At 42.4% G+C, this 15,975-nt stretch overlaps 1 protein-coding gene across 1 annotated transcript in view; it reads right to left on the bottom strand.

Moving 5' to 3' along the window:
- The window catches only part of pcgf3 (polycomb group ring finger 3), a 32,648-nt gene extending 16,778 nt beyond the window's left edge, over positions 1 to 15,870 (bottom strand). The window contains exon 1 of the mRNA XM_030369108.1: positions 15,752 to 15,870. The gene's annotated coding sequence lies outside the window, so the exon portion shown is untranslated. The remainder of the gene's footprint in view (positions 1 to 15,751) is intronic.
- Between the last annotated feature and the right edge of the window lie 105 nt (positions 15,871 to 15,975).

The raw sequence follows: 15,975 nt of genomic DNA on the forward strand, positions 1-15,975 counted from the left end.
TCCATAACAAATACCGAATATTGATTGCCTTATGTGTCCGTAATCCATTATATTGACCGGGTATTCCCAAGACACTCACGCTCTGCAGCAAGCCAGTCACAGTTGATTGGCGCGGCGCTGTACAGCGAACGTAAACAAACAACGAAGCTAAGGTTAGCATTTCGCTAAGCATTTCTTTTCCTCCCGAGATCCCACTAATGTTCTGTTATAAAGTAAAGGGAAACAAGATATATATTCTTCCTCCACCTCTCTTGCTTCTCTGCTTGGTGTCGCTGATAGTTTGCCTCCCTCGCTCTGGTAACGTCACGTACGTGAAAAAAAGAACGGAGCTCCGAATACTGATTTAAGCTTTGAATCTAAATTTTCCGAACGAGTATTCGAATATTCAAATGATTCGGGCCAGCTCTAGTATCACAATGGCTTGGATTCATAATATCATCCGGAGGAGCACACAGCTTTTGGCCGTGTTCTGTATATATTCTAGAACACTCTGGGTGCTCCGGTTTGAAACCTGGAGCTCTATATCTAATACATACCCAGAATGAACCGCGACATTGAGGAGAAAGCCGGGGACATCCTGCGCAACAATCCCTTTCTCCTCCATGTCGCGGTTCAATCTGGAATTCAGGGAGTCAAAGCCAAAGTTCCTTTCCCCCCCAATTCCGATTCCTCTATTATTCCCCGAGGAGCAATTCAGTTTTACAGCTAACCCATCCATCAAGGGTAAAAAGTACAAGGGTAAACACGCCCACCTGTGATGTCATAAGGGGCAGATTTCCAAAACGGCTTGTAACTGCTAATCACACCACACCTGGTGGCATGTCATGGGACCTTTAAGTTAGAAAACCTACTAAAGTGAAATTTTCATTCCATGGGACCTTTAAAATCTAGGCCAATGACAATGTTCAGGCAGGCATTATGCATGCAGGCTTTATGCTGCCTCTCTTAACGTCGTCCTTATCCGAATCGGCCATCAGCAAACACTCCCAGAACAAGTGTTTCAAGAAAAAAATAAAACATAGTGGTCCTTTAATTATCACATAAAAACAGAATAATTAAGCATTGAAATAACTTATCAGGTTATTTTGCCTCTGAATTTAACTCTTTAAATTTTCAATTAATAATTTTCACCTTTAATTTTCCATGTTCAATGTATAAAATTCACCTTTAAAAAATTAAACGTCCCCAAATTCAACATGCCTGAGCTGCAAAATTCAATGTAGGAAATTCAGTGTTAACATCCGGGGACCATAGGAAGAGCAATCGATCTAGATGCTAGATCACGGTCAAGCAAGGAGAGCGAGCGGGAATAATTAGTGTCACTCGTTGGATACCTGATTCTAGGCATTTTTCAAAAAGGAAATTGTCAAATATATACCCGTTGTTCAGATTTCATTGACTAAAAATGCGTTACAAAACGTCCATCTCGAAGAAGACGAGACGTTTGTTCAGATTTTTTCATTTTCGTTTTCTGACCGAGGTAATATACCAGCCTGAGTTCGCACCCCAATTTACCCTCCCTCTACACATATTGGCGGTTTCATTTTGATGTAAATGCGATTAGACGGCTCTGCAGTTCCAGGGGCGGGACTTGGGTAGAGGTGTTGCTGCGTTGTCTCCTCAACAGAGACAACACAGCGATAAACATGACTAGTTCTAACTGGAGCTACAGTGAAAACCGCAAGCTGCTGATCATGTGAGAGAAGTTGATGCAGGCGCATGAAACGAAGACTGGGAAAGATGCGAAGGATGTTAACACTAACAACAAATTCATACATTGAATTTGGCAGACCAATGTGCAATCAACGATTGAGCGTGGTCTGGCAGTAGCCAGGCTAGCTGCTTGCAGCTTTCTCAAGAACAACTCATCCAAACAACATCACACTCGACACTGCAGCTTCTGGGGACCGCAAGTAAGTCACCCGGCAAGTGTAAATTTGATTGAACAGTTTACCAGAAAAATCCCAATTTAATCTCCTTTGTAATACCTAAAGCATGGATTTAATTTTTGCGGAGGAATTAATGTCCAAATAGGCGTATTAGTGGCTTGGTTAAGGTTAACCACCGCTGCATTTAGCAGCTGTTCCTGAAGGCTATCTTTGACTAGTGGACTCGAGGGAAGTTAAGAAAGTGGTTTGGTTGTTTTATAACGATAGTATACATATTTAGCATCCAAGTAAAGTGACCAAGTGAACTGCAGACAAAGAACCGTGGCTTGCTGAGGCCCTTTGACGACGTAGTTGTTGACTTGCGAGACTCTGTCTGCAGAGCCCTGAAGCCCCGCCCCCACTGCGGCATGGAACGCTGTTGGCTGATGGTTCATTCATATTGAAGGTTCTGTGTGTCCAAATTAGTTGACACTTCACACTCCTCACTGCCCCAACAATTCCCACGCCAAGTGTGAAGTAAATCAGATGAACGGTCCAAGAGATATGCAGGGACATGCAAACATACAGACTGAGGCCCTCAGTGGGTTTATAGGGCCTCGCCAGATAGGCAAACGACGACGTCATCGCCCATCCACAAGGTTGGCAACATTAGATTTCCGTCTAATTCGTTTGTTTTTTTTGTAGCTTGAAATACAGCCCATTGGTAAATTTAATTGCTAACTGTACGTTAAAAAGTATTTTCTGCTCAATCTAAAAAGGTTAACAACTCAACTGTACGTTTGTATACAGCGCATAGGCTTGATGCGCCTGCTCTGCCTTCTTTCTTTTTGGAAGGAGAAACAGCGCCACATAGAGGCCTTGAATATGTACCACAGCGTTTCTGCAGCCAATGCGTTTTTGCCATTTGTCATTAGAGAAGTTCCTGGAACGCTGGCAAGGAAAACGGAAGGGAAAACATCGTTTTCGTCCGTGTTGACAGGGCCTGAGTTTCCTCACTTTATAGGTAGAGGCTAGGGCTGTGCAATTAATCAAATTTCGATCGCGATATCGATTTTGGGGTCAAACGATCTCCAAACTCGTATAATCGAGTTGAAACGATTAATTTGACATTTTCCGTTTTACAGTGGGCCTAGAGAGATTATGAAAGTTTATGAAAGAGACGCGCATGCGAAAGCATTCAACGCGGCGAGAGGGAGTACAATCTAACAGGCGTGCTGCATCAGGAAGTATGCCGTTGGCAGGAGGCGGGACATGCCAGTGAACCGCCAATCAGCAGCATCGACTGTTGACAGACATGTTGGAGTAGACCTACCGTGTGGAATATTAAAGTTTCAGTAACGTTACAGTTTGATGAACGATAACAAGCTCCTATAGCAGACTTTAACTAAGAGTTCTTAAAGGCAGAACTGCCAAGTACATCTTGTATATGTATTTCTGTTTAACAACAATATGATTTTTATTAGCCATGTGTTTGTTATGGCTTTGTGATTTTTAACTTTGCTATGGAGAAATGCTGGGACCGTTGTTCTCTAGACATTAAATAGGGAATGTATTATTTCACTCGAGTCATTCGTCAGTGCATTTGGCTGAATATATTGTATTCATGAAATGTTTTATAAAAATCAAATGTTAGATTCAGAATGTTGTGGCAGACAGTACACTTACACACGAAAAAGGTTTTATTTTGGATACTTACACGTGTTTCTATGTCATAATTGATTGTGTCAATAAATGCATGTTTTCAAACTCAAAAATAATCGTTTGAATAATTGTGATATCAATATTGACCAAAATAATCGTGATTATGATTTTTCCCATAATCGAGCAGCCCTAGTAGAAGCAAATTGATGGGCTTCTACTTGAGTGGCGAATACGCCACTCAACGCCACATGGCGGTGTAATGATTAAGTAATGCTAGATTGACTTAAATATGAAATGAAACAGTACTTGTCACACGTAAACACACCAGTAGGATACCATTGTATGCAGGTTTTTGGCGGACGATCAATGTGTGAAACAAAGATTGCCAAGCGTATATCAAAAAAACCCACGAATATACAGAAAATACGTTTTTCAAAAGTTTTGTTTTCAGTGTAACAAGCTCTTTTTGGGTGTGGACTAGAGATGCGCGGATGGGCTATTATTTCATCCGCAACCGCATCGCAAAACGCTTGATCCGCCCGCCATCCATCCGCAACAATTTTTTTGACCAATTTTCAAAACCGCACCCGCCCGCCATCCGCCTGTTGTTTTTAGGTATATGCGCTGCTGACGCGAGGCTAGAAAGTTCTTGCCTGTTCTTGAAAGGAGACTGATCCAATGCCGCAAAGATATTTAAAGGATAAAGTCCCTAGTAAAGTGACGTCTGTCTCCGATCGATGCACAGGGAGAAACTTTAAAATAGCCAAGCACATCGGCAAACCTGACCTTACCATAGGCTAGTAGTAGGCCTACACTTTTTTATCATTGTAATAAAACGCAATTTGGTACACCATTTTAATATGGTAATATAGCCTACTGTGTTGTTTTTTTTGCAAAATGAAAGATAGCCTTTTAAGGAAACGCCGACTCGAGCCTATTAATTCCGAAATTTCACCGCATTGAAGGCTATATAGGCTACTGTAACAAGCCCAACACTTGCCTGCTTGCCTTGCAAATCAAAGTTTTCCAACTATTTTTCTTACCTTCTTTCTTAGGTGTTGATGTTACTGAGCTAGAAGTTTAACTTGTTCTGCACATCTCGCGCTGCCAATGCCTGATGTCACTTCTGAGTCAAATCACTCCATGATCTCTTTGAAATTCCATATTCCACGAGTGGTAGGCTACAATGACTGGTTGTTTTAAAATATAACTTATACGAAACAAAATAACCCAGGCAGTTTCATCTACGAGACGTTAAAGCTTCTTCCAATACTGAGAGCTGTCTCATAACTTGCAGGTTTGTGGAGACGCGACATGGGACGGATCGTCACTTAATTTAAACCTTTTTGCTTCCGTTAGAGTGTGTGTGTATGTGTGTGTGTGTGTGTGTGTGTGTGTGTGTGTGTGTGTGTGTGTGTGTGTGTGTGTGTGTGTGTGTGTGTGTGTGTGTGTGTGTGTGTGTGTGTGTGTGTGTGTGTGTGTGTGATAGAGACAGAGAGGCCAATTTACTGCCTGATGAGAATTGGATTATTTCAAAATGTGCTTGGAAGTAGGTAACGACATTTAACAATGTGTATATATTTTTGAATTTCGTTGGTTAAACCGCCAACCGCCCGAATTTAATTAAAATATTATTTTTTGTCACCTCACCCGCCCGATCCGCGGTTTAACCGCGGAGTCCGCGGTTGCAACCGCCAACCGCGCATCTCTAGTGTGGACAGGAGGCCAACACGCAGAGAAAAGCCTATGTTTTTATAAATACCCATATTACGTGTGAACAATTATAGTTTTTTATTCTTATTCATTCTCAACAGGTAACAGTCAGGTAGGTATTGATTTGTAGCTTATCCTGGTAAACCGCAATGCATTTTCAGTTATCTAACTTTCTATGAGCTGTGTACGCCAGTAAACAGGGGTGAGGAGCTAGAAGAATAAGAACACCAAAAGAAGAACAACGAAGACAAGAATAACGTTTTTTTCAAATAATTTGACAAATGCAATATCCAACATGTAACTGAATCGGCTATCCCTTTATCGGAAGTCTCTCCCCGTCTCTTGAACTTGTCGCTTAGCCATGTTACTGAATACCCCCCCTCTCGCTCTCCTCTAACCCGTGTCACTGAGGAACGTGCCCGCTCTCTCTCCTCTTAACCCATATCACTGAAGGTTCCTCCCTCTCCCTATCCTCTAACCCAGTGGTCAGCAACCTTTTCAACATGCAGTGCCAGTTTGACATTTTCTCGTTAATGAGTGTGCCTTAAGCAACAATATATAAAAAATTAAGCTGAATTATGACGAAGCGTCTAAAAACATTTCCAGAAGACCTGGAATTGTACAATTTTTATATAGTCCAGAATCATTAATCAACATTTTAAATGTTTTTTTTTGTTGTTATATTTGCAACATGGGCTTACAAATTATAATTACATGTTCCATCTTAAAACACCATTTTCAGAAACTCATTCAAAAACATATTTGCACTGTGAGAAATGTAATGAACGAGAATATTGGAACCATACACATCAAGATCTTTAAGACATGTACAGCTTTGCAAAACCATGTGAAGGCGATGCATACAGGCCACTTGCAACAATATGTTAAATATTTTCTTCTCCATTACTCACAACATAGGTTTATAAACTATTAAAGGTTGGGTATGGGATTTGCGAAATGCCAGCAGATTTTGAAAATACACAACTCAAATGGTCCTACCCCCTCTCCTTCAACGCTGACTGACTCCACCCATTCCAAGTACATGGACGCGCAATCATGCACGAGCGAACACAGATGCACGAGAGCGAGTCATTTGCTAGTTAGCTAGCTCCAGTAGCTACCGCAGGATAACAACAAACAGAAGCTTGCTCTGGGTCACGAGCTTTGAGTACGTGCACGAAGGGGTCGCACGCGGGGTGCGGGGGAGGGGGAGTGCAGTACGACCGTTTGATTGACGTACTTACTGTCCAATGCAACTCGGAGGCAATGGAAATCATTGGCTGGAGTTTTTCGAGCCCTGCTCGTTCCACAGATGATTGACTTGTTTAATTTTCATGTCAGTTCTTCTAACTCAGTGGCTGTAAGTGGGTTATGATAAGGATTTCAAGTAATTTTGCAAAAATGGCCAAAAAAGCGAATTCCATACCCAACCTTTAATTGATCCCATTTCAGAAAAATGCTTTCTGTAACTAATTGAAACATAATTGCACTGGGAGGAAATGCCCAAAAAAAAAAAAAATCGGTAGTAATGATTATGCTGCCGCATTGTGCTGTGAATTGTTTTAATAATAAGGTTTGCCTTATTATTATTATTATTATTATTATTATTATTATTATTATTATAAGGTTTGCCTCTTGCGAACCTCGACCCTACTTCATATTCCTCCCCTTGCAAGCCCGGCCCCCTACACCCCCCGTTGATTCCACTGTGGGAACGACATCGATGTCTGCATATAAAGCATTAAGTGTGAATCAACCTAAGGGTCGAACGTCCTGATAAACAAATGCGGCAAAAAGGTGGAGGACAAGGTCCAGCGCTGTCTCTCTAGTTCATTTTGGTGACCGCAGATAGCACGGAGGCTACCTGATCATCTTAAATGTTGCTGCAACGATGCATCATATATTTCGTTCCATTCACAACATCCAAAGCATCAATCGATGATAGATTGGAGCATGAGTTAGAGAGAAGAAAAAACAAAGAAGAAAGGCGTCGCGAACGAGTATGTTACCAGAGAAAGAGATCGTCTTTTTTGCTTCATCTCCCATACCAAACACTGGGACAAATGTAGTCGATTTCCGGGTTTTACTGAGAAAACAGGGACTGGAAGGCCGGGACCCTATAATGTTCAGCTAACTGTTGTAAATAATAATAAAAAAAAATCTAGATACGCGTGCAGCTGTGAACTCATGTATTGTAAGATGTGTACTTTCATTATTATTAAAATATTTTTTAACCATTTCAGTGAACACAAGGCAACACACTGATTATCAATTAGTGTGCCTCTCAATGAAATGCAAAAGCAGACCAGAGCGTCATCGACATGCCAACTCAAGTGGTGTGAGAATTCACGACTTTCTACTCCTCAATCACATATAAGGTCATTTAAATTTCCAACGGAGAAAATACTCCCTCAGGGCTAGTCTTTTTTCAGGAGATTTTCAGGATACCAATGACAGGATATGTTGTTCAAACATACGGCCCATCCTGAGAATATCAGGACTTGCGCGCATGTGTGAAGGCAGCTATTGTTACTTCATGTTGTAGCAGGCTCATGGGTGTGGGGTTTCCAAGCCAAGTTGAAAAAGAAACCACACAACACCGAGCAGTTCAAAGTCAATGGTCATTCATTAAGGGGTATTTACATCGAGAGGGGGAAGGTCAACTACCTCCTCAGTGTCCACAAACCGTAATCAGTCACTTTGTCCAGTATCCAGGGGGCAACGCAAGAAGGGTTCTCATCCAAAGCAGGTCGGTATGCGGTTGGGGATAATCAGACAGTCGAGGTCACGACATGTAATCAATGCAATTCAGTCACTCTCTCGGAATTACTCCCGGAAAGAATGATCCAAGATTTGAAGATCTGAGACGAAAAAAGATCCAAACTTCGCATCACTCATGAGAACGGTTGGAAAAAGGTTAGACTAAAGAGATACTTGAATTGACTCTTATAGAATGATTGCACCCATAATAGATCGATTTTTAAGTATTTCAAGCGGCTTAGGCTAAAAAATGTTTTTGTTTGGTTACGGTTTCCGACCGACCCCGTCAATTTATGTGCGACCCAAATTATTTTATGAGCTTTATAAAAAAAAAGTTTTTTTTGATGCAAACTATAATTACGTTTTGGTACAACACCTCTTCATTCTGTACCGGGATGAGCGAATTTTCTCGTTTTTAAATGAAAACAACCTACCCATCATTCGCTGCCGCTGGAAAAAATAAAATAAAAAAATAAAATAAATTCCCTATCTACCCATGACCTCAACTGACAACCAACAGGAACCAAACTTTGTTTTTTTTTTAGGCCTTACAGGAAATTCTGGCAGAAGGATGCCCACAGGTAAACTGAATACATTGAGGTTTGAACACATTAGAATAACTGAAAGATTGATGGTTACACCCCAGTAGTTCGGTCTCAGTAGAGGTCAGAAGTCACACGAGAACTCAGTGATATCAGGCCTTGAAAACTAGCCAAAAGCAGGCATGAACAACACTTCAAAGGAAACAAGTTATCGTTAAAGGAAACTACAACACAGACTGCTTATCATTCAACCACGGGCCTCCTTCTTGCAACACGACAATAAACAACTACATAGACGATCTACAGGCACCTGGCAGTGTTTTGTGGTTCTCCATTAATGGGAAAAGATAGATACGCAAAACATACTAGCCTCGCCAAGCTCAATGCTGCTCGATAATATCTTCCTGTGTTTCAGTCCTGGCTACTTAACTCTCTTCACAACAGTAATACATCTATAAAAGAAACCATAAAACACTAATGGTTTACAGGAAATACTGCTGTCATCTTTACGATCACTGGTCCAATGTCGTTGGACCAGAAAGAGATTTGAATAAAGAATCTAGTATTTCACAGAACATTCAGACAAAATATCAAAGGAATCCATGTTTTCATCGCTGTCATGCATTTATGACAACATTTATCTCCAAAACATACACTTACGTAAGCAAATCTCACTCTTCTCGCCTTGGCCTACCCGCATGTGAAAACAAAATACTTTTCTCACGTCTGACAAGATTGACAGCTCTACTGTGTTCATGATGTGCCATGTTTTGCAAAGTTCTGAATTTCTTATGCAATAAATTCACTTTATTTAAGTTATCCTCTCCTTGTTTATTTGCAACGCAATGAACATGCAGTTGCTCCGAAGTAGTCGTGAACCTTTATGACTCTGGTTTACGTGTGGCTATGCATGTCCGTGGTGAAAAGAGAACAAATAGTTGGTCTTTGTCTGTGCATGCTGTTACTTGACAAATGGTCTACAACTAGAAGTTTTGATCTTGATATGGTATGGATTCTAGCAACTTAACAGCTGACTACGACTCAAACATTGTGCAAAAAAAACTGAAGATAGGCTGTTAGTTGGTCGTCGTTGTCCATTCTGTCCAAGTCTATGATGACCTAACACAAAACACCTTTTTTTATGGATACTAGCAAGTAAAGACAAAGGTTACGGCTATGAAGGCAAAAGTTACATGTTTTGCCATTGATTTTTTACAAACAAAGAGTGTTGCCGGATGTGGTTAGCGGACCAATCACGGCACTTGCGGCTTTGTGGCCTCGACGCAAATTTACAATCTTTTGGGAGGTGCACGTCCGGCCCTTGTGGCGGACGCTAGGAGGGTCCGCAAGGACGTAAGGGGTCCGTAACCCCCTTGAGTTGCGTCATCCTGGAACCATAAAGAGCCCTTAAGTGAACAAACATTAACGCAAATATTAATTGCAGACTGCCTGCTTCGCCATCTGACCGAAGCCCACCGCGCCAATATACCTTCCCACGCGCCTTGTCCGTCGTTTGGTCAAACACTGCAGAATTTTATTCAAGATTTGCTTAGCATCTTCTGACTCTCTCACACTTCTCCAAATTGTTAGAAAATGTTGCTCAATGCGGGTAATACTCTAGTGTACAGGGCATAGCCTATTAGAAAAAAATAAATACAAAATAATCTGCTTATAAAAGATACCACAGCTGTCATTGTGCTTCAGTGGGGAAAAAGATGCTCTACGACACTCACTCACTCACTAGAAATAACTACTAGAGTTATTCTACTGCTTGAAAGTGTTGCCATCCCAACATGCTGGGCATTTCGACACTCACATTATAAAGTCCTGAAATCCGAAACCATCCGGATGTGTTGCCCTGTCCACACTGATGAAAACGCTCTTTTCCCCCGTTTTCCTTGGCAGCGTTTCAGGATTTTTTTCCGTAATGATGGAAAACGCATATAGCTGTATAACCGCTGTAGTATACAGGTATATTTGAGGCCTATATGGGGCACTGTCTCTCCACCTAAACAAGAAGACGAGGCGGAGGACAAGCCTCCGTGCTCTATACAACATACAGTCAAGTGCCCTGTACTACGAACCTCGATTTGTGAGTTACCAAGGTATATTGCGCTCAAAGCCTGGGTTAACTGGGACCACTGATTGGCCAGAGAGTGACGCCACCGGACGAGACATGATGAGCCTGACCCTAACCCGACACCTGGCATCTTTAAATACTAGCAACAGCTTTCAGTTAACAATAGTGAATGCTTATTGAACACAGCAGGATCAGCGGGCAAGAACACGCCGTGGACCGTGACAGTGGTGGAGAGTCTCCTGTGTGTAGCCCTGTCTGTTTGTGTCGCGTGGATAAGTCACTTAGGGCTGCTCGATTATGGGGAAAATCATAATCCCGATTATTTTGGTCAATATGGAAATCACGATTATTCAAACGGTCCAGCTGTTATCTACATCGTGTCCAAGTCGATTATGTTAATTTTACTGATTGTTTGACGCTAAAATCGGGATAAAAATTTGATTGATAGCCCAGCCCTAACGTCACTGCAGTTTCGCGCATGCGTGCTATGACGACCCGCCGACGTTGAGGGGAACTTTATTCTAGATGGAAACACACCTGGAACCAAACCGAGTCGTGCCACGTTAAGTCGTGGCGAGTTGAGCTGGTACTGACGGTGGAAAAGAGGCATATCCTTACTTCAGGACTGGGTAGTCTAACACTGGTTCATTTTAAAAGCTCCCATGACACGCCACCTGGTGTGAGTGTGATTAGCCTTACAAGCCGTTATCCGGCACACACCTAGGTGGTCACGCCCACTTGTGATGTCATAAGGGCCAGATTTTCAAAACGGCTTGTAAGGCTAATCACACTCACACCTGGTGGCGATAGGACCTTTAACCTAACTATCAAGAGTTTGGAGTACGGAGCAGTTCGGTGACATGCTCATGGGCAGTACAAAAAGGTTGCCACGGTGAAAATAGTAAAGACCCGAGTTCAAGTGGAGCTTTGACTCTTCAACAACCTGTGTTGGGTTGTATACGTTTTCCCTTCCCGTACGTGGGTCAGTTTAGGATTCTTTAACTGCTATCTCTGGTCCACTTATTCACTTCAACCTTATCCATTAAATAATTTAGCTTCTACACTCTCACTGCTCCCTGTTAAAAAGGAAGTGTTCATCCACAGAGCAGAAGCTGAAGCAACGGCCCATCTGATTTCATCATTATTATAAATCAAGGTTCTCAAAGCACTTTACAATTGAAACGGTGTCTGATGGGGGACACCACTGTCCATCCACTGACCAGTGGGTACCCCCACCTGGGCGATGTATGCTCATCACTCACTGGCTGTCACAGTGGAGAGGTGAGGAGTCAAACTGTCAAACTAGAGACCGCGGGAGGATAGGGCGCTAACGGGAGCACGTCACCTGGGTGAGCACCCTTGCTCTTGCGATGAGGGACATAGGATTGTTTGTGACCACAGGGAGTCAGGACCTTGGCATTATGTCTCATCCAAAACGTGGGTCCTAAATATATCCAATTTAAAATATATATTAATATGCTCCGTATTTACGTATTGCCATTTTACACTGTCCTGTGCTTTCTGCTGTGATGCCCGAACATTCCAGATCATCTCATGACTAATACACTATTGGTTTGACCTTGTTGTTGAATCAGATGTTTACTGCTGTGCTCGATCATGTTCATAATATCAAGTTAGTAAAACACAGTACGTATGTACCTAACACAGTACATCTGACACGGTATGTCCCTTTTCCTAGAGGAGCGTCCTTATTAAGCTCCTGGCCCACTGTGGCCCTCACGCCCTCTCCCATGGTGAAGGAGGTTTCCCTGTCCGGCCTTCAGTCTCCCCCCGTTTCCACCTGCAAGAACCACCTCCATGCCACAGGTACACACACACAAACACACCCGCCCACACACACGCACCCACCCACCCACCCACACACACGCACCCACCCACACACACTTAACACAAAATCCTTTGAAAGAGCTCAATGGTAATTAATTCCCAACAGCAAAGGTAACTTCTGCAGTTCTTCAGTGTAGCCTTCTAATAAGTTCCAGGAAAAGGAAGAACGTGACAAATTAAACAAAGAGAAACGATTGGAGGACGTCCAAGAAGAACGCCAAACGTTTGCGGGACATTTACTTCAATAAATGAGGCTTTCGCCGTTGTCCAGAAATACAGTTTGTTTTTAATCCCCGTCGCAAGGAAGTATCGATTCTGTCGAGCAGTCAAAGGACACCGTGGTTAGGTCCACCGTTTCGCTTATTTGGGGACCATGCCCGACTTTTGGCAGGGGTAACGCCAATATATGCGGACTGAGCCACCACCGAACTGAACCGCTGGGTGGAAACGAGAGATTCTGAAAACTGAAAAGGCATTCCTCCTGTCCTTTGTTCTCTGCTGTAATAAAATGTGTGCATGAGCGTGCCTTATTACCTATTATTTACATAATCTAATTAAATGTTATAAAAAACATTCATGTTCAAAAAACAAGAAAGCACATAAACTAAAATGGTATTGTACTCCACGGTGATGAAGCTAGTAGTGCTCTAAATAGTAGTAGTAGTGACTGAACACAAACTACTCAATACACCATTGCGGAGGCCTGCGCTCCTGATGTTGTTTACCATGGTATAGAGATTTAGGCAGGTATCCTATCGCGGTCAAAATCTTTGTACTGTGACAACTGAATACATGCAATAAAATAATATATCCTTATATCCTTACTGTCAGGGGACGGAACTAAAAGAGCCCAGAGTATCAGCCATGAAGTGACAGCAAGCTTGGTTCAACTGACTATCAGGTCCCGTCCAAACGGAACCGATTTTTTGGTGAAAACGCATAAGTCTTGTGCGTTTGGGCCGGCGGTCCAGAATGATCCAGCGTTTTTGGGTGCCCGAAAACACAAAAACTACTACACAATAGTTAGCTTCAAAACACTAACTGGGTGGTGGGAACTGAATGCGAAATTTACACATTAAGTTTCCTTCCCCAGATGACCGCTATAGGAGAATAAGGCCAATGGACTCGATAGTCGAGTAGATCGATATTAGGGCATCCGTCTAATACTGCCAATGCTTTGTATTTGGAATACAATGGGGCTGTATCTGAAACCAAAGTCAAAAAGCGATACATATTACATGCTTAATGATATATGCCTACTTTTTAGCATAATAGAATTTAAGTGTGATGCATTCAATAATTGATAAATATCATATCTGTTACATAACAGTACTGTATACAATACTTCCAATCTAACATGACTGAAATTAAATACTTCTTACAGTAGTGTAATGCAGTCCTACACCAACATTACAGTATGTTGAAGCGATATTTAATGTCCTTAACCATCCATTATTAAATGTCAATACTTTGACAAGAGGTGTTCAGGAGGCAGCAAATTGTAAACGTCTTCCAGGTATTCGTATGAAAGAAATGAATAGAATTGAATAAACAGCTTCCACAATGGGGCCTGAGAATAGAAATGTAAAGTTTAAAGCTCATTTACAAAAAAAAGAAAAAGGTATGGCCTTATGGTATTAACCAAGGTATGGCCTTGATTAAAACTTCTGAAACTTCTGAGAAAACAATAGGCTTGTGAACCGGAGGGAAACGCTTGTCACAAACATATACAACACCAATTGGACTTGGATGCCAAACTGATTCTCTGCAGAATCATTCACACTCTTTCAATATTAATCTCCATTTAGTCAAAGCGGTTGGTTTTAAGTGTTGTAACAGCTAAGCTTACCAGCCAATTTGAAACAAACTGGACTTGCTGGAAGAGAGAAACAAATATCGACATTAACTTGTTATTATTTTCCTGGTGGCATTCATACGATTTCTTGAATGAAGCTAAACCAAGCTAGCTGTTGCTACAAACCACTCTGTCCTTAATATGAACCTACCAGGCTGGTGAAGTGGAAAACACGAAAAAAAAGAAAAGACAGATAAGGGGGGGGGGGGGGGGGGGGAGTTGTTCCTTTCACATCATTAACCACAGTTTCACTCCTATATTGAACAACCCGAGCCTCATGTTGACAGAGACACCTTATAACGCACCTCATAACACACAGATGATGAGTTTTTTCCACACTTAATTTAAAACAGTACAGGGAACTCTGCTTGGCAGACTGTTGTTAGAAAGCCATGCAAGACAAATTAATATATATTTGGAAGAGGACTTATACAGACTAGAAGACATTGCATACGTTTATTCACAGACATTGTTGTTGTTAGGTTCACCTGGATGCTGCCCGTGTATGCCACTTGAGTAAAAATGTTTATGATTTGAAATACATTTTACAGAACACGAATACAAAGTATCCGAGTTGCCATCAAGTGATCTTAAGTCTGCAGACGGGAGCCAGGTGCTGCTTACAAAGAAAAGTTGCATGCATCTTGAGAAGCGTGCAGGCAGACTGCAGACATGGAAGTGGATGTTTCGCACTCTTGTTCCAACACTCGTGCCACATTTGATTGCCCATCGTTTAAAATACAGTTGAAATGTTGTCCTGCACCTCACTCATAATTACGGTCTCCCAACGCAAACACATTTATCAAAGAGGAACATACTTGTTGGCTGGGTATGTAGCCTACATTCCCCTTGCTTACTGTGTCACGGCTTGCTGCAGTCTGCCGAAGGGCGACATCCACCCTAAAATATGCACCAACTTTGTGTTCCCCCTCCCGATTTGAGCAGACCAAAGACCCCCTCTTGGCAGTAAGCAAGCCCCTGAACTTTGCACGCCAGAAGAATGGGGTTATGCTAATGGTGGACCGTGTTTTTTCTCTCCCCCCCTCAAGAACCTTCCAGACGACTGGAAGGAGCTGCTGTGTCGCCCCCAGAAGAACAGAATCATTATTTATGACAGACAGGCGGCGAGACGACCATGGGAGCCGTTTCTCTGGTACCGTGGAGCCTCGTGGATCACGACCAGTAACAAAGCCGCTTATAATGCACTTTTCCTCCGAAAAGAATCCCGGTGTACAACTGAAGGGCCCGGCGCCGCCATACACCCACCACTCTGGCACATAACCCAGCACGTATATCATGCTCCTACCAGCCAGCGGAAAACACACGCAAAATGAAGAGGAACAATGCCTAACACGGCCATAAATCACCAATAGAGAAATATAGCGGGCACGTACAAATACCGTGGTAAGTTAAAGCAACTAACCTGTTTGGGTACAGTACAGCCCGCTGGATATTGGGTCGAATCCGAGTTAAATCCACTATCAGTAAAACAAAGAGGCGAAAATGTACGGCCAGTCCCGAAAGAGGCCGAAACAGCACTCATGGAGCGGTACGGAGCATGCGCGTTGGAGGTGGAGGGGGAGGTGTGTGTGAATGAGTGCATCAGCCCAACATGACTGTGTTTATGGAGTCTCATTCATTCATCCG

The sequence above is a fragment of the Gadus morhua genome, chromosome 10 (assembly GCF_902167405.1).
Source record: "Gadus morhua chromosome 10, gadMor3.0, whole genome shotgun sequence".
Classification (NCBI taxonomy): domain Eukaryota; kingdom Metazoa; phylum Chordata; class Actinopteri; order Gadiformes; family Gadidae; genus Gadus; species Gadus morhua.